General features: G+C 44.4%; 1 pseudogene; it reads left to right on the top strand.

The window, feature by feature from the left end:
- Nucleotides 1-4,108: 4,108 nt before the first annotated feature.
- Nucleotides 4,109-10,007, top strand: LOC128488822 (histone-lysine N-trimethyltransferase SMYD5-like; annotated as a pseudogene).
- The last annotated feature ends 8,581 nt before the right edge of the window (nucleotides 10,008-18,588 follow it).

The following is an 18,588-nucleotide window of genomic DNA, read 5'->3' as shown; positions in this document are numbered from 1 at the left end:
CGTCGGACGCCATCGTTCCCATTTCATCATCGAGTTGCGACTCCTCTGAAGTTGAAGCAGAGAGAGAGACCCATTCTAGCCGTCTAATGGACGCTCTCGCTCTTGCTTCGGAGTCCAGTAGTGAAGATGACACCCCCCCGGGGCACCGCGTACGATATGTGTGGACGTTCTGGAGCAGCTAAGTACGAGGTTATTGAAGCCCGTAAATATAACCTCTATTGGGACGAGCTCATTAACCCCTTAAGGACCAGGACTCTTTTACACTATTTACTGTGTCTGTTCAGCTGTAATTTCCCTCGTTCTCAGTTAGAATTTATAATCATAAATGTGAGACATTATTTTGTGTAATGTAAATAAAAAAATGTGTAAAACACATTTTTTGTGCATCAATTTTTTAAAATTCTGTATTTTTTCCAAATTTAGCATTGGAGGCTCTAACTTCAATAGTGCTCACAGAAATCCAAACAACTCCATAAACCATACAGTTGGGCACCCGGCACCCCTCCAGAGACGGACAGTAATGTCCGCCGCTGGAGGAGAAGGCTCGCAAGGGAGCGGTATCGGAGGTCTTTAACAGATCTCCGGCTCCCTTGAGTGATTTTAGGCCGGGAACCGGCTTAAAATCACTCAAGGGAGCCGGAGGTCTGTTAAAGACCTCCGATACCGCTCCCTCGCGATCCGCGCGGCAACTGCTGCTGTGAGCCGGGGTTTGTTGTCAGATCCCGGTGCACAGCACTGAAGCCGCGCCCACCGCCGCCCGTGCCCTCTGAACCGGAAGAAGACAGAAGAAGAGGAGCGAAGAGGAAGAAAAGGAGCTGACTGCTGTTAGAAGAAAAGAGGAAAGGTAGGAAATCATTCAGTGAGTGAGAGTGGATTGGTATGTGTGGAATGTGTGGATTGGTATGTGTGGAATCTGTGGATTGGTATGTGTGGATTGGTATGTGTGGAATCTGTGGATTGGTATGTGTGGAATCTGGATTGGTATGTGTGGATTGGTAAGTGTGGATTGGTATGTGTGGAATCTGTGGATTGGTATGTGTGGAATCTTTGGATTGGTATGTGTGGATTGGTATGTGTGGAATCTGTGGATTGGTATGTGTGGAATCTGGATTGGTAAGTGTGGATTGGTATGTGTGGAATCTGGATTGATATGTGTGGAATCTGTGGATTGGTATGTGTGGATTGGTATGTGTGGAATCAGGATTGGTAAATGTGGAATGTGTGGATTGGTAAGTGTGAATTGGTATGTGTGGAATCTGTGGATTGGTATGTGTGGAATCTGTGGAATGGTAAATGTGGATTGGTAAGTGTGTGAGAGTGATGGGTGTTATGCTGTACCATTTCCAATGTCTTTTTGATTATGCTCTAAAGTACATCATAAGCCCCATCACTCTATACTGTTCCATACAGTAGCAGAGCTGGGAGACAGAGGCCTTGCACCCCCACTGCAGGACTCCTGAAAGGTAAGTGAACTTCAAAGGGGGGAGAGGGTAGATAGTTAGGAGGGGGTCGATAGGGAGAAAGGAGTGAGACGGGGGGATGAGGGAGATAGGGAGAAGGGAGTCAGAAGGGGGTGAGAATGGTTAGATAGGGAGAAAGGAGGGTAGCAAGAATATTGAAATAAAGAGTCAGAATGAGAGAGCAAAAATGGATGGATTAATGTGTGGATGAATTGTGTGAATGAGTGAGAGAATTAATGAATTTGTGAGAATGCATCAATGAATATGTGTAAATAATTTGTGTAAAAGAATAATTGATTGTGTGAATGAATTGTGTGAATGAAAGTGAATTAGTGAGTGACTGTAAAAGTGTTTGTGTTAATCATAGGTGTATAGTTGATTTGTCAAAAAGGCAAAGATGGTATAAGCAGGGTGTTTATGAGACAAAAATGGCACAGGCAGGGTGTTTATGGGACAAAGATGGCACAGGTAGCGTGTTTATGGGACAAAGATGGCGTACACTCGGCTGTTTGGGAGCAATGCTGACTCATGCTGGGCTGTTTGGGGGCAAAGATGGCACGTCCTATGTGTGTGTAATTTGGGTGCTGGTCAGGTTTTATGTGGGCAATGTGGGCGCTGGATTTTTTGGAGGGTTATTAAAGAAAGCACTATTATATGTTCAGTAAATGTTATTTAAACGTATTTATTTTACTTATAAGTTATTAATTTAAATTAACTGGCAAAAAAGCTCGTCCAAAGAGAATCTTATTGTATCTTCAACATTAACTACACGTTTCTATTATAATTTCCCCCTTATTTAATTTTCTACGTTTAATAGGAATACAACAATTTAATATTTCATTTATTTTTTATGATTTTGTTGGCAAAGCACCCAGAATTCTTTATTGATTGAAACAATTAAGCTTTACATTATTTAATCATTCATACTTCAATTTTATATTTCATTTATTCAACCAAACTTAGCAGACAAAATACACAGAATTATTTTGCTAATTAATAAAATTACATGTTTATTTTATTATTAATTAGAAATACATCAGATTTAACTTTCATTTAGGATCTGGATTTAAGTGCTATAGAAGGAGGGGTATTTTTCAGAGGAAGAACTGAATGCCCTGCTGGTCTGAATGAAGTAGGCGCTTCCTTAATTCACCCTGACCAAGTTGGGTTCATACCACAAAGGGAAGCTCCGGATAATATCTGTCGTACAGTGGATCTCACTGAAATAGCTAAACTAATGAACCAACCTGCTGTGCTGCTTGTCTTAGATGTCGAAAAGGCATTCGACAGCATGGACTGGAGTGACGCGTGGGAAGTCATGGATCACTTTGGCTTTCAGGGAAGCTTTCTAACTGGAATACGTGCTCTGTATCAGAATCCTTCGGCATCAGCAGCATTAATGGGCTGGGTTTTTGAGATTTTTACAAAGAGAATTGTTTTAATTATGTTTCCAAGCTCAAAATATTCAATATTCGAGAAAGTACTTAGACTGATAAAATTTTCCAAAATTAGGAATTTTTTTTATATGGATTCCACACTGCTACTTGACGACTGGATTTCTCGCTTTTATATAAAAAAGGAAACACAGAACATATTGCAAAAATGGCCGACAAAAGGTTTCCTCACCAACTACATTTTGGGCATATAAATCAGCCAACCATGGCCGTCCTATAAATCTTGTAATATTTTAAAGAAAAATAAACTTTCAAAGAATGTTTCTTGACCTGATAAAGCCCGAAAGGCTTAAGGGTCTTTTGCAAATTGTTATGCATGCGCAGTAAATAGAATTCTTGCTGGAAACTTGTCCCGTAATTAATTAATTAACGTTAGCGGGTTAATTAATATCGTAGGTTTTGCTGATAGGAGATCCTCGCCTCTCCTGACTCTCTCAGACGCTAAGAAAGCTATTGAAAGGGTTGGGTGGGTATATACGAGCCGGACCCTCCAAGCCTCTAGAATTACTGGGTAGATGCTGCGAGTGATCATCTCCATGTATCCAACTGGCTGAATCGCAGCACCTCCCCCTTTATATTATATCGCTGGGGCCCTTAGCTTTAAGTATAAGAAATAGTTAAATAATTGTACGATGAAAGGATTTCCTGGTAATAAGGAAGAATTAATGATTTATCTCTATAACAAACAGCAAACGGCAGCGATTTTGTCCGCCACACACAAGGCCTAGCAGTGAAGTGCGGATCGGCGTCCGGTGGCTGGCGGCAATACCTCAGCGTTCTGTCGCTATCTGCGTCTCTATGCTGGTTTATATCACGCACCGTTTAAAAATGTTCCACCTCTACGTAGCGGGGAAAGAACTTAAATCCTGCGTTTCGATATTAATATTATTTTGGGCTGCACTATGTTATACGTAAGGGGTACGGTCCCATTTTTATTAACTCATTCTCTGCTGCTTCTTTAGGTTTTTAGGGCTGAAGAACCCTGTGATTCCCTCATACCCTGCAAACATTCTCCTAGGGGCATCAGGGGAGGAGAGAGGGGCATCAGTGATTTGTGGTCCCTGAGGGAGAGACTGGATAAACTAGTTAGCGCTTTTTGACAGTTATGGCTCCCAGAGCCGAGTGACATCCGCTCTCTGCGGTCTCTCACGTCACGCGCATTTGAATTAACTTGAATTTAACGCCCCGCTCATCATGGCCGCCTCCATGTATGAGGCCGGAGGATTCCCGCTGGTTGGTGGAGTTCCGTTTCATCAGCTCTGGCAAGGTACAGGTGTTTGTGGGGGGAATGTGGCGTTTTACCGGCGAGATAATACACCGGCGTTTGCAGGGTAGACGGCATCTCCCTCTCCCGAAAGCAAAGCAACACCGGGAACACCTGGAGTACTATCCCACCTGCCGAGGGTTTCACAGGACATTGGCCCGCCAGCAGGGGGTGTACTCGGTGAACTGCCCCCAGCTGTTCAGGGGTACATGGGAGACACCTCTCTGTAGGAAGGGGTGTACAGAAAGTGATCTATTGGGGGATAGCATAGGATAGACTGTTATTAGGGGGGTTCACAGATAACTGCCCCACCTGTCGTGGGGGGGTACAGAAGAAACTGTCTCACCCATTGAGTGAACGGGGTGCACTGAAAACTGCCCCACCAAATGGGGAAAGTGCAAAGCAGACGGTCCGGCTCACCTGGTATCTCACAAATAACGAGGTTTATGCTTATACATTTATCTGCTATGGAAACGTAGACTCTGACGGCAGATCAGCCCCTTTCGCCCCCATCTAGTCACCAGTTTCTCCTGCTTTAAAGAATTAAACCTTAATCAGTCGTTGGTCTCGTCTTCTCGATTCAGGAGCCGTATGTCTATCCCATGCATGTTTAACATCCTCACTGTTTTACCCTCTGCCTCTTCTGCTGGGAGGCTGTTCCACCTAACTGCCACCCTCTATTTCGGGAGAAGCCTTTGGTGTCGTCTCAGTTTCAGTGGAACGCGCTGTACAGGTATAGAGGTGAGATCTGCCTCCTGTACTTTCTTCCTGCACCAGAATGACGTTCTATCATTTGTCAGGTGTTTGCATGCCTCCCAACTGTCCCGCTTTGGACAGTCCCACTATTGCCGCTCTATCCCATTGTCCTGCCTTGCAATTAAAGTTCTTGCCCCGTTGTGTTTGGAGGGAAACATCCTTACATCGGGACCGTTGGGTGGCGTTTTAATGAAGGTCTCAGTCTGTAGCTTGCGACCACTGCCTGCGATCCCTGGAGACGGCAGAGGAGAAGACTCTCTGGGAATCTCCATGTCGTCCTACCGTACCCTGAACTCTGCGATGTACGGAACGGGCTGCACCAGCAGTGTCCTCGGTGCCAGGTCTGAAAGGCGTCCGTGCCGTAGAATATTTTCATTGAGTGCTTTAAGTTTCTTAAACTCAACATTGAACGTTCTGCGTCCTTGTCTTCAGGTGTCCTACTGCAGCACTGAATGCCTGGAAGCTGCAGCAGAGCAGTACCACCAGGTCCTGTGTCTGGGGCCATCCCGGGATAACCCTTCGCATCCCTTGAACAAGCTGGAAGAGGCCTGGCGGTAAGTAATTCATTATTTTATTTTCTCCGTTGACCAGACCATGCCGGCCGGCACACGGTACATGAATCAGCTCCTCGCGTGTCGCTTGTGAGGTTATGATGTCATTGAATTTTGACAAGACTAGCTGGTGGGAGGGGACCGGTGGGATATCCATCATAGCAGATTAGTCATTATTCCCAAATTCTACCACGTTGCTGATCTGCTGAGTGTTCTCTCCCTGTTGTAGAAATATGCACTACCCTCCAGAGACAGCCAGTATTATGCTGATGGCTAGAATGGTGGCCACCATCAAACAGGTGAGTCCCGCTTTCCCGGTATTGTTCCAGGAGGTCACGTAGGAGGCTTAAAAACATGCTTTAGTTTGATCAGCGGGGTCCGCTCTGTAAATGAGGGATGAGTGCTCTCCCGAGAGGATTAATGAGTATCGAGGGGGGGGGTCACAGGTCCTTTCTGTGGAAACTAGGGCTGAAACAACTAATCGATAAAATCGATAATAATCGATAATGAAAATCGTTGTCAACGAATTTCATCATCGATTAATTAAGCAAATGCTCTGAAAAACTCCTCTCCTTATATAATCCGACCTCAAACAGAGATCGGATTATAACACCGGAATCCAGATCCCCCGCAACGCTGCAGGGGACCTGGATTCCCCTCACTGTCGGCCGGTCTCTCACTTCCGTTTCTCTCCCCCTCCCATCTGCCTCCTCCCCCCTCCCATACATCACTCTGCCTCTCTACCCGGCACCGTTACTGACAGGAACTTTCCCTGCTGCTTCATAGAAGCATCAGTGTAAGTGAAGGTGAGTAACGGAGTCTGTCTGTGCGATGCAGACCCCCACCGGCTGACAGAGAATCATCCCCTCTGATAGCCGGTGAGGGTCTGCATCGCACAGACAGCCTCCGTTACTGCCCTTCACTTACACTGTGGCTTCTATGAAGCTGCAGTGAAAGTGCCTTCAGTAACGGAGCCGGGTAGAGAGGCAGAGCGGTGTATGGGAGGGGGGAGGAGTCAGAGGGGTGCATGGGAGCCACCCTCCAATACACCACTCTGGCTCCTCCCCCTCTCATACGCCACTCTGCCTCTCTACCCGGCTCCCTGGTGTCTTGTCAGAAACGGAGGTTCACAGGAGGCAGAGTGGAGTATGGGAGGGGGGAGGAGGCAAAGTGATGTATGGGAGGGGGAGGAGCCAACGTGATGTATGGGAGGAGGCAGAGTGGAGTATGGGAGGGGGAGGATCCAAAGTGGTGGATGGGAGGAGGCAGAGTGGAGTATGGGAGGGGGAGAAGCCAAAGTGATGTATGGGAGGGGAGGAGGCAGAGTGGTATATGAGAGGGGGAGGAGGCAAAGTGATATATGGGAGGGGAGGAGCCAAAGTGATGTATGGGCGGGGGAGGAGGCAGAGTGGTGTATGGGAGGGGGGAGGAGGCAGAGTGGAGTATGAGAGGGGGGAGGAGCCAGAGTGGTGTATGGGAGGGGAGGAGCCAGAGTGGTGTATGGAGGGGGAGGAGCCAGAGTGGTGTATGGGTGAGTTATAGTGGCGTGAATTTTTAGGGCATATAGGGGGTATAAGGCATATGGATATTAGGCATATCAGGGGGGCATAAACATATCCGGGGGTAAAAGGTATATCAGGGGGCTCAGTTGCATATCACTGGCATATAAGGAGTATAAGGCATATCAGGGGCACAGTGGCATATCAGGGGGCACAGTGGAATCTGGCATATAAGAGGTATAAGGCATATATGGGGGCAGAGTGGCAAGCTGGGGGTCAGATGTGCATAACTGGGGGCAGTTTGGTAAATAAAAAAATTTAAACAAGGCTTTTTTCTCAGTTTTTATTAAATATGAAAAATAGTTAACATATGAATTAATATTTACTAATAACTTTGTATTAAAACCTAGTTTGAGAAGCACTGTGTTTGGGTTCTTTTAGCTTTTATTATTATGTCAGTAAAATAAGAAGGTGAATAGAGAGAGGCCATTGCAATAAAGAGATGAAAGTGTAAATTGTACGTTTTTTATTGCAATTTTTCTTCAATTTAAAATAATGTATTTTTTTTATCCGATTAATCGACAAAATAATCGGCCAACTAATCGATTATTAAAATAATCATTAGTTGCAGCCCTAGTGGAAACCAAACAGAAATAACTCCATCCTAGCTGCGGTCTTTGTAGACTTTTTAGGGAGGCACAGGTTGGTTGGATTCCTACTGAGCTCACAGATGTCTGTCTTATGTCGTGACCGCGACAGACCAAGGACACAGACCGCTGGCTTCAGCTTTTCTCCCAGTTCTGCCAGCAAGACGGCCAACGAAGAGGAGGAGATCGTCCACAAGCTGCTTGGATAAGTTCAAGGTAACGGAAGCCAAAATAAATCAAATGACTTCAAATTATTATGGTGCGGCACTTTTCCATTCCGAATGGATGCTTCAGGAGATGCTCTAGAAATGGAAAGTGAGTCGGGTAGAGAGCGCTCCGAGAGCAGTTGTCTTTGCAGTGACTGTGGCAAGTTTACTCGGTTTTAGACGTGATTTCACTTTTAAATATTCTACATCCTTTTGGCTTCTAAGGGACTGCTGGACCAGCTCCGGAAGCTTTTCACGGACGCCCTGTATGAAGAGCGAGTGAGCCGGGTAAGCCTGCAGACAGCACAGAAAACGTGAGAAATACTTAAAGGGATATAACTAAATACAGGAGGGAAGCTTATTTCAGAGGATGAGAAATGTTCCAACAATATAGATGGAATGTAAGGAAGCTTTACTTTAATAAGGGAGTGTTAAAAGGGTGGAACAGCCTCCCAGCAGAAGTGGTAGAGGGGATTTAAACATGCATGGGATAGGCATATGGCTCTCGATTCTAAGGCGACATTTAGTTCTGAGTCTTTACAGAAGGAGAAACGGCCAGAACAGACGGCCCGGATGGGGCTGATTTGACTCCTTAACTCATTGTGTACTGATTGAAAGATCTTGGCGTAGTTTGGGGATCGGTGCCGTCCCCAGCTTTAGCTCCATGGGGTCGTATAGTGTCTCTGACGCGGCGTCTGTTCCTCCCCGCACAGTGGTTCACGCCAGAAGGCTTCCGCTCTCTATTTGCTTTTATCGGAACCAACGCCCGGGGAATCGGCACGGGGTCAGTACGTAAAACACTGAAAACTGCACATCGCTCTGTGCTGCGCTGGTTACCCATTGTACAGCGCTGCGGCAAATGAAGGCGCTATATAAATCAATAAATAATAATTAAGAGGGTGCCAAAATACAGAGAGGGCACTCAGCACTACACCAAGACCAGGTACAGAGAGCGTACTCACACTACTCCGAGCCCAGGTACCGAGAGTGCACTCACATTGCATCATACAAAGCGTGGTTGCTCTGTGTTCTAGGTCTGCTCTTGCCTCGTCCGCTGCGCCTCCAGCTCTCGGCCCCCGATCCGTATTCAGCGTCTGGACCATTTGGTTCTGACCGTGAAGAGTCTGGATAGAACCATCAACTTCTACACGGAGGTGCTGGGCATGGAGGTGACCACGTTCAAGGTACCACGTGGGGGGGTGGCTGGGCAACTAGGCAGGCCTGGGGGATGGTGGGGCGCAGGGGTATCTTTATAAAACCCCACTGGGGCAGGTCTGGGATTGATGCCCTGTTACTGTGAGAGGGGTACCTGATGATAAACCTAACTCAAGCAGGATATAACGGGTCTGGCCCACCCGTGGCCCTCTAGCAACCACTACACCTCAACCACCACCCCCACTGTGTAGTCTGAGCCTACTGGGAGTTGTAACCATGCAGCCAATGACAGCCATCCCCCGCCAGACCCTCTCTGCCCTCTGTGTTTCAGGAGAACCGGAAAGCTCTGTCCTTTGGGATGCAGAAGATAAATCTTCACGAAGCCGGCAAAGAGTTTGAGCCGAAGGCCCATCGTCCCTCCCCGGGCTCCGCAGACCTGTGTCTGATCACAGAGACGCCTCTCGGCGCGGTGCTGGAGCACCTGCAGGTACCTCACCCACCACCAAAATACCCCCGGCCACCGCAGCGGGGCAACCACACTCACACACCCTACCACCCAGCCTCTTTTTGGCCCCTGATATGCCCCCCTGACATGGGATGCACAGACCTGGGAACTCTCCTGGTTTTGTTGCACGCCCCACTCTCCGCCCACTTCCCCCTCCAACCACAGCGTCTTTACTCCATGTGGAACCGCCCACCAAAGTCAGCAGTACCGCACACCCACATCCATGAAAGGTTCCGGGTAGCCGGAGCTTGGATGCTCCCAGGAATGCGCATGCGCAGAAAATGCATGGTAATCTGGTTTGCACGCGTGGGATACAATTAATTGGCTTTGTGTCTTTCCCTTTAGGCATGCGGAGTGCGCGTGGAAGAAGGGCCGGTACCTCGGACGGGAGCTGTGGGGGAGATCCGATCCGCCTGACCGTAACTTAATAGAGGTGTCCAACTATGAGTATTACACGCCGCGGGCAACTGGCCGATAGAAATACACGTCCTTGTCGTGTGCGCAACCTTAATAAAACTATTTTTATACACATTGAACAATTATGATTAATAAACGGTTAATCTACATCAACAATTCCATATTTTTTAAAAGCATAATTGCAATACGTGTTTCAGCTTTGCTGCATATTAAACGCTGCAAAATCCTGTAACGTATATAGGTGAGCGCTCCCCCCACCGAGTGAGTGTACATAATATAAACAATACCAATTCATTGTAGCTTCAAAGAGATCCGAGCAGTATATTAAATTCAATCATAAAACAAGAAAAAAAGATCATAGTGTAATTCAGCTACACAAATGTATATATATCCGGTAGGCAAATTGGACCCTTACGTTTGGGGTTATTCAGGCCCGTAGATCGCGCAAAGGGATGAGCCGGAGGGGTTATTCGTCTCCCGGGTAGATTTCACTCCCCACCGTTAGATTTTTTTATATCCAAACTTCGTAATCTCAGAAAAAAAGAGAAACGAGGGAAATCTTCCCGAATTCTTGAAGCACAGATCCGGAGGCGAGAGTGATATGAAAAATTGAATACTTTAATATATAAAAAAATAATAATAATCGGAGTAGCAGCAGTTCTCAAAATCACGGCGTCCCGCGTTCATCCACTGGTGCATAGCCGAACGTATATCCACAAACAACAATCACCTCCTCCTCCACCACCTCCTCCTCCACCTCCTCCTCTTCCTCCTCCACCTCCTCCACCTCCTCCTCCTCCTCTTCCTCCTCCACCTCCACCTCCTCCTCCTCCACCTCCTCCTCTTCCTCCTCCTCCACCTCCTCCTCCTCCTCTTCCTCCTCCTCCTCCACCACCTCCTCCTCTTCCTCCTCCACCTCCTCCTCCTCTTCCTCCTCCTCCTCCTCCTCCTCCTCCTCCACATGCTTCAGTGTGTTTAAGACGATCCTTTATTATATTTTAAATTTTCAAATATAGGTATCTATCATTTATAATAATCATTAATAATGAAACGTTATGTGGTAAAGTGTATGGGAGAGTGGTTGATGGGATATATATCTCACCTGGTTTCCTCAGCCAGGCACGGTAGCAAACCCAGGAGCCCTCAGGTGAGGCTTCCTAAGCTCATTACTGGGGAGGAAGCCTTAAAAGAGAGGGCTGTTAGGTTTCCAGAGGGAGGAGAAACTGAGTGAAGGAGCAGCTACAGCCAGCGCTGCAGCCCACCAGGTATGAAGCTTTACCCCATGCAAAACATGTTACTTTGCTTTGTGCCAGACCTTGGCTTGTAGAGAGGTATCCGGATGTTTAGTTAGAGCCGGACAGGCTTAGAGTTTGTTTTGTTTATAAGGTGCTCTGTGCCTACAGCATCTAAATAAACACGCTTTACTTTTAAAACCTGTGTGAAACTGTCATTGCCGCCCCATGCGTGAGCTGTTCCCTACAGTTAACTGATATGAATTGTATAATAACACATTGTACAGCGCTGCAGAGTACGACAGCGATATATAAATAACACACATTGTACAGCGCTGCGGAGTATGACGACGATATATAAATAATTACAACACATTATACAGCGCTGCGGAGTATGACGGCGATATATAAATAATAATAATAACACATTGTACAGCGCTGTGGAGTATGACAGCGATATATAAATAATAATAACACATTGTACAGCGCTGTGGAGTATGACGGAGATATATAAATAATAATAATAACACACATTGTACAGCGCTGCGGAGTATGACGGCGATATATAAATAATAATAACACATTGTACAGCGCTGCGGAGTATGACGGCGATATATAAATAATAATAATAACACACATTGTACAACGCTGCGGAGTATGACAGCGATATATATTTATAATAATGATAATAATAACAATATTAGTAACAGTAATAGTAATAATAAAAGTTTATGCCCATATCCCACTAACACCTCCCCCCAGTGCCCATACCCCACTAACACCTTCCCCCAGTGCCCATACCCCACTAACACCTCCCCCTCTGTGCCCATATCCCACTAACACCTTCCCTCCCAGTGCCCATACCCCACTAACACCTCCCCCCCCAGTGCCCATACCCCACTAACACCTCCCCTCAAGTGCCCATACCCCACTAACACCTTCCCCCAGTGCCCATATCCCACTAACACCTTCTCTCCCAGTGCCCATATCCCACTAACACCTTCCCCCCAGTGCCCATATCCCACTAACACCTTCCCCCCCAGTGCCCATATCCCACTAACACCTTCCCCCCCAGTGCCCATACCCCACTAACACCTCCCCCCCAGTGCCCATACCCCACTAACACCTCCCCTCAAGTGCCCATACCCCACTAACACCTTCCCCCAGTGCCCATATCCCACTAACACCTTCCCCCAGTACCCATACCCCACTAACACCTTCCCCCAGTGCCCATATCCCACTAACACCTTCCCCCAGTACCCATACCCCACTAACACCTTCCCCCCAGTGCCCATACCCCACTAACACCTCCCCCCAGTGCCCATATCCCACTAACACCTTCCCCCAGTGCCCATATCCCACTAACAACTTCCCCCCAGTGCCCATATCCCACTAACACCTTCCCCCCAGTGCCCATACCCCACTAACACCTTCCCCCCAGTGCCCATACCCCACTAACACCTTCCCCCCAGTGCCCATACCCCACTAACACCTTCCCCCCAGTGCCCATATCCCACTAACACCTTCCCCCCCAGTGCCCATATCCCACTAACACAGTTTAAAACTGACCAGCACATGTTCTGATACAGGGGTTAAAACAGGTAGAGAATTTGCAGACAAAAAACTAAGAGGGTCGTAAATAGTTAATAGTGGCAAATACTGCACAGGTAAGGGGGGGGGCAGGGGGGAGCGTGTAGGAGAGAAGAAAAAAAAAAGGCACCGGTTGATCCATTTTTATGATTGTAAAAACAGAGGACTAAAACAAATCCACACCAAGTCCTCTGTTTTTACAATCATAAAAATGGATCAACGGGTGCCTTTTTTTTTTTCCCCTCTCCTACACGCTCCCCCCTGCCCCCCCTATCTGTGCAGTATTTGCCACTATTAACTATTTACGACCCTCTTGGTTTTTTGTCTGCAAATTCTCTACCTGTTTTAACCCCTGTATCAGAACATGTGCTGGTCAGTTTTAAACTGTGTTTTTCACTTGCTTGGTCAGAAATGCTGTTGATAAAGGGAGGACCCCGAAAGCTCGTCTATTATTTTAAATACTGTTATTCCAATAAAAAAGGTATTACAAGATTCTGCAGCATTCTGGTTTTTTTGCATTCTTATACACTGGACTAATACGGCTTCCCCAAACTACAGTTTCATTTTATTAAATTATTAGGAAAACAATCATTTTATTTCATATCATTCTTTATTGATTTAATCATTAATTAGAAACACTTTAATTTTATATTTCATTTATTTAACCAAATTTAGCTGACAAAACTCACTGAATTCTTTACTAATTGTTTCAATTACATGTTTCATTCCTTAATCATTAGAAATACAGCAGTTTTATAGTTGATTTATTTTCTCGCTGGTCACTATTTGGATACATTTTGTTACTTACCTTCCGATCATTCCGTGGACACATTATTAACCCTTTCATCTCTGTACATGCGGATTCTATGCACAATCTCTACGATGTATAATCATAATCCCCAGCATAGAACGTTGTCTTCTTCCTCTACCTGCTGTGTTAAACTACACAGAAACCTTCACGTATATGCAGTCTAACCTCTTGGTCATGAAGGGGTTAATACATAAACTATAAGCTCTCAGGACACAAGCTAAGCAGTTACCATGGCAATCTGTGACATCATAGGCTTCTAAACGTTCTCTGTGTTAGAGGCAACTGGCTATTGTGACGCCACAAGCGGAATGATGATGTCATAATAGCCCCACTAGTAACAAGTGAGACGCTCCGTGCAGAGCTCAGTGTGAAGCAAATCACAGCAAGCATGGGAAGCTGCAGCTCCATCTTAGCGCTTATTTCGCTGAGTTTCATCGTGTCTTCGGGGGAGAGACCTTTACCCGAAGATGAGGAGGATCGTGAAGATGAGGAGGATCGTGAAGATCAGACGGAGGCGTTTATAATGTACAGAGTGTATCTCCTCCTGATCAGTGGTTTCGCGCCCTTTCTGATATATAGTGTGATCAGTTTGATCAGAGCCGTCATTAGAAAGAACGAAAAGTAAGTTTCCATCTGAAGAAGAGACCTCTGAGGTCCCAAAAGCTTTTGTCGTCACTTTCCATCTTTTCCTCTCTTGGCTTCATAAAGGGGATGAACTGCAGCCAAAGACTCCCTGAAGCAGAAAGTTGGTCGATAGCAATAATAATATTTCCTTTCCTCGTCAGGTCCAGGAAATGTCAGGGAACCGGTGGGAAAGTTGATGCTGGACCAACGAGAGACTCTGCTCCACCAGACACCGTTGTCTCCATTCCACCGGAAAGCGAGTCTCCACAGACCGGCCCTGAACTCAGGTGAGTCTTTTATAAAATGTGACCTAGTCCCGGAATAACGGGCCGGGTGTTTACTGACATCTTTGAAGGAACGTCTGAGGTTGTCCTGTATGAGGACTTCACTCAGCCATAAACCTGAAGATCCATCACTGACCTTCCCGTAACAATCTCAATGTTCTCTTTCTCTTCAGTACCATAAAACCCAAGGGAAACAAACGAGTAGACAATTGCAGCACCAGAGGGATGACAGACGCAGACGGGACACCGTGGGACGCCATCGTTCCCATTTCGTCATCATCATCGAGCAGCGACTCCTCTGAGGTTGAAGCAGAGTCCAGTAGTGAAGATGACCCCCACAAAGTGTGTGAAATGTGTGGAAGTCCCGGAGCATCTACGTACGAGTTCACTGAAGCCCGTATATATACCATCTATTGGGACTGAGATCATTAACCCCTAATGGACCAGGACTCTGACACTACAGGACCGGAGGAGTTTTCATCTGCTTACTGCGTCTGTTCAGCCGTCATTCCCCTCGTTCTCAATTAGCATTTGTAATCATGAATGTGAGACGTTTTCTGTGACGGAAATAAAAAACATCAAAAAACTCATTTTCCGCAGTTTTCTATGTATATAAATTGTACGCGGCGACTGCCAATGGGGGAAAACCCAGAAATATATTCATTAAATCGCCCTGATTGGAAGTCCTCCCGCTTTATCACCAGGATTTTTATGAAATATTACTATTTTCCCATCACTTTTTAAAACTCTTTTTTTTTTGTATTTGGCATTGAGGGGGGCTGGAAAAACAAAAAAGTATTTTTCTCAATCATTGTTTTTATTAAATATGAAAAAATAGTTTACATGAATTAATATTTATTAGTAAAACTTTTTTCCTATAGGGTCGTCATTTTCAGGTTTTTTGTTTTTTTCCTAAATTAATGTTTAGATTTTGGGGGGGTCGTCTTATAATCGAGCAAATACGGTATAGATATATATAGGAGATATACAGTCTATCAGCATTTTGTACATCGCTATACGCCGATTATATATAACTATATATATATAAATATAAAGGAGACGCGCATTCTATCAGCATATCATACATCATTATATGCGGACTATATATACTATATATAAATATAAAGGAGACGCGCATTCTATCAGCATATCATACATCATTATATGTGGATTATATATACTATATATAAATATAAAGGAGACGCGCATTCTATCAGCATATCATACATCATTATATGCGGACTATATATACTATATATAAATATAAAGGAGACGCGCATTCTATCAGCATCTTATACATCATTATATGCGGACTATATGTACTATATATAAATATAAAGGAGACGCGCATTCTATCAGCATCTTATACATCATTATATGCGGACTATATATACTATATATAAATATAAAGGAGATGCGCATTCTATCAGCATATCATACATCATTATATGTGGATTATATATACTATATATAAATATAAAGGAGACGCGCATTCTATCAGCATATCATACATCATTATATGTGGATTATATATACTATATATAAATATAAAGGAGACGCGCATTCTATCAGCATATCATACATCATTATATGCGGACTATATATACTATATATAAATATAAAGGAGACGCGCATTCTATCAGCATCTTATACATCATTATATGCGGACTATATATACTATATATAAACATAAAGGAGACGCGCATTCTATCAGCATCTTATACATCATTATATGCGGGCTATATATACTATATATAAATATAAATGAGACGCGCATTCTATCAGCATATCATACATCATTATATGCGGACTATATATACTATATATAAATATAAAGGAGACGCGCATTCTATCAGCATCTTATACATCATTATATGTGGACTGTATATACTATATATAAATATAAAGGAGACGCGCATTCTATCAGCATCTTATACATCATTATATGCGGACTATATATACTATATATAAATATAAAGGAGACGCGCATTCTATCAGCATATCATACATCATTATATGCGGACTATATATACTATATATAAATATAAAGGAGACGCGCATTCTATCAGCATCTTATACATCATTATATGCGGACTATATATACTATATATAAACCTAAAGGAGACGCGCATTCTATCAGCATATCATACATCATTATATGCGGACTATATATACTATATATAAATATAAAGGAGACGCGCATTCTATCAGCATATCATACATCATTATATGCGGACTATATATACTATATATAAATATAAAGGAGACGCGCATTCTATCAGCATATCATACATCATTATATGTGGATTATATATACTATATATAAATATAAAGGAGACGCGCATTCTATCAGTATATCATACATCATTATATGCGGACTATATATACTATATATAAATATAAAGGAGACGCGCATTCTATCAGTATATCATACATCGTTATCTGTAGACTGCATATAAATCCGAACCGCCCCTGCGAGCCGCACATCTGGCATCCAGAACCAAATAATCAGATGTACAAAGTTACACAGATTTGGCCGACATCAGCCAAAATAATAATAATAATAATAATAATAATAATATTAATAATAATAATAAGAGTATTAGTAATAATAATTATAATAGCTATAATAATAATAATAATGATAATAATAATAGTAATAGTATTAACAATAAGAGTAATAATATTAATAATTATAATGGTAATAATAATAAAAGTAGTAATAATTATAATACTTATGATGCTCTTTTGGGCTTCCCTACCCGGTCCCTACCCTGGCTGACCATCTCTTCCTTCATGGGCTAATGGGAGTCTCCTCTGTGCATGGTCTTCTCGGAGGCCCAGTGGGAGAAGATGTCTGTTCTTGCACACCGCTGTTCGATTAGCAATAGGGACCAAGAAATGTCCTACAAACTACTCGCCCAGTGGTACCGATCCCCAGCAGCTACTGCTCGCTTCAACTCTGCTGTCTCGGATGCGTGCTGGAGATGCGGCTCTCCGCCCTGTTCCATTCTCCACCTTTGGTGGGACTGCCCACGCATACGCCCTTCCTGGTCAACTGGTCACTCGTTTTTACAGAACCTCTCCGATAACCCTATCCCCCCTTACTTTTTGCTCCTTCATCACATGCCTTACCCGATTAAATGGTACAAAGCCTCTGTGATCCGTCACTTGGTAACTGCGGCTAAGTCCCTGATCCCCTTACACTGGGGGGATCCTGCCCCCCCCACACACACACACGGTTCGGGAATGGTTTCAACGCGTTGAGAAGACCAGGACCCCTGACGAGCTGATATGTTCCGCCTCAGACGCGTCGTCTAAACACCTCGTCACCTGGGTATATGGGACGCAGCTCCCTGTTTGACACGCCGCCCGCGTGAACGTTGTGGATTCATGATGAGCTCTTCCTTCTATCCCTCTCCCCTATTGCCCCATCCACCCCCCCCTTTTTTTTTTCTTCTTCTTCTCTCTCCTCCTCTTCTTTTCCTCTCCTTCTACTCCCTTCCTTTTGGGACCGCACGCACCTATCTCTCTGCCCCACTTCTGTAACCATGTGTCACCATAGGATACACTGTTGTGCCTTGCCGTGCATGTCACGGTGGCGTTGTCCATGCGTCAAGTTCCCTGTATGTCTCTACTGGGATGCTTTTACAATTTGCCGCCGCACGCTAACTGCTGGGATCCCTCCCGTGATGCCCTGGTGTTTCCTGCTCCCCATATGGGTTGCGATCACGCATGCATACTGGTTTGGCATATAGCGGCTGTGCTTCCACTGTCTGTTCATCTCACGTGATACTGTGCGGCTGTTTGCCTGTTGCTGTTACCTCGTGAATACTGTATTGGTGACTGTGTTCCCCATTTATTTTTCCTTCCCCACTTTTTTTTTCTGTACCCCTGAAAAATGTGAAACTTCCAATAAATATTGATTTACCCTAATTATAATAGTTACAATAATGATAATAATAACAATATTAGTAACAATAATGGTAATAGTATTAATAAAAGTATTGGTAATAATAGTAACAATAATGAGTTTTAATAATAATTATAATAGTAATAATAATAAGTTTATTAGCAGTAATATTAATAATTATGATAATGATAAAGGTATTAGACAGAAATCCATAGCCCCC

Source organism: Spea bombifrons, chromosome 1 (genome assembly GCF_027358695.1).
Source record: "Spea bombifrons isolate aSpeBom1 chromosome 1, aSpeBom1.2.pri, whole genome shotgun sequence".
Lineage (NCBI taxonomy): Eukaryota > Metazoa > Chordata > Amphibia > Anura > Pelobatidae > Spea > Spea bombifrons.
Note: the sequence above shows the minus strand (reverse complement) of the source record. Positions and strands in the feature narration are given on the sequence as shown.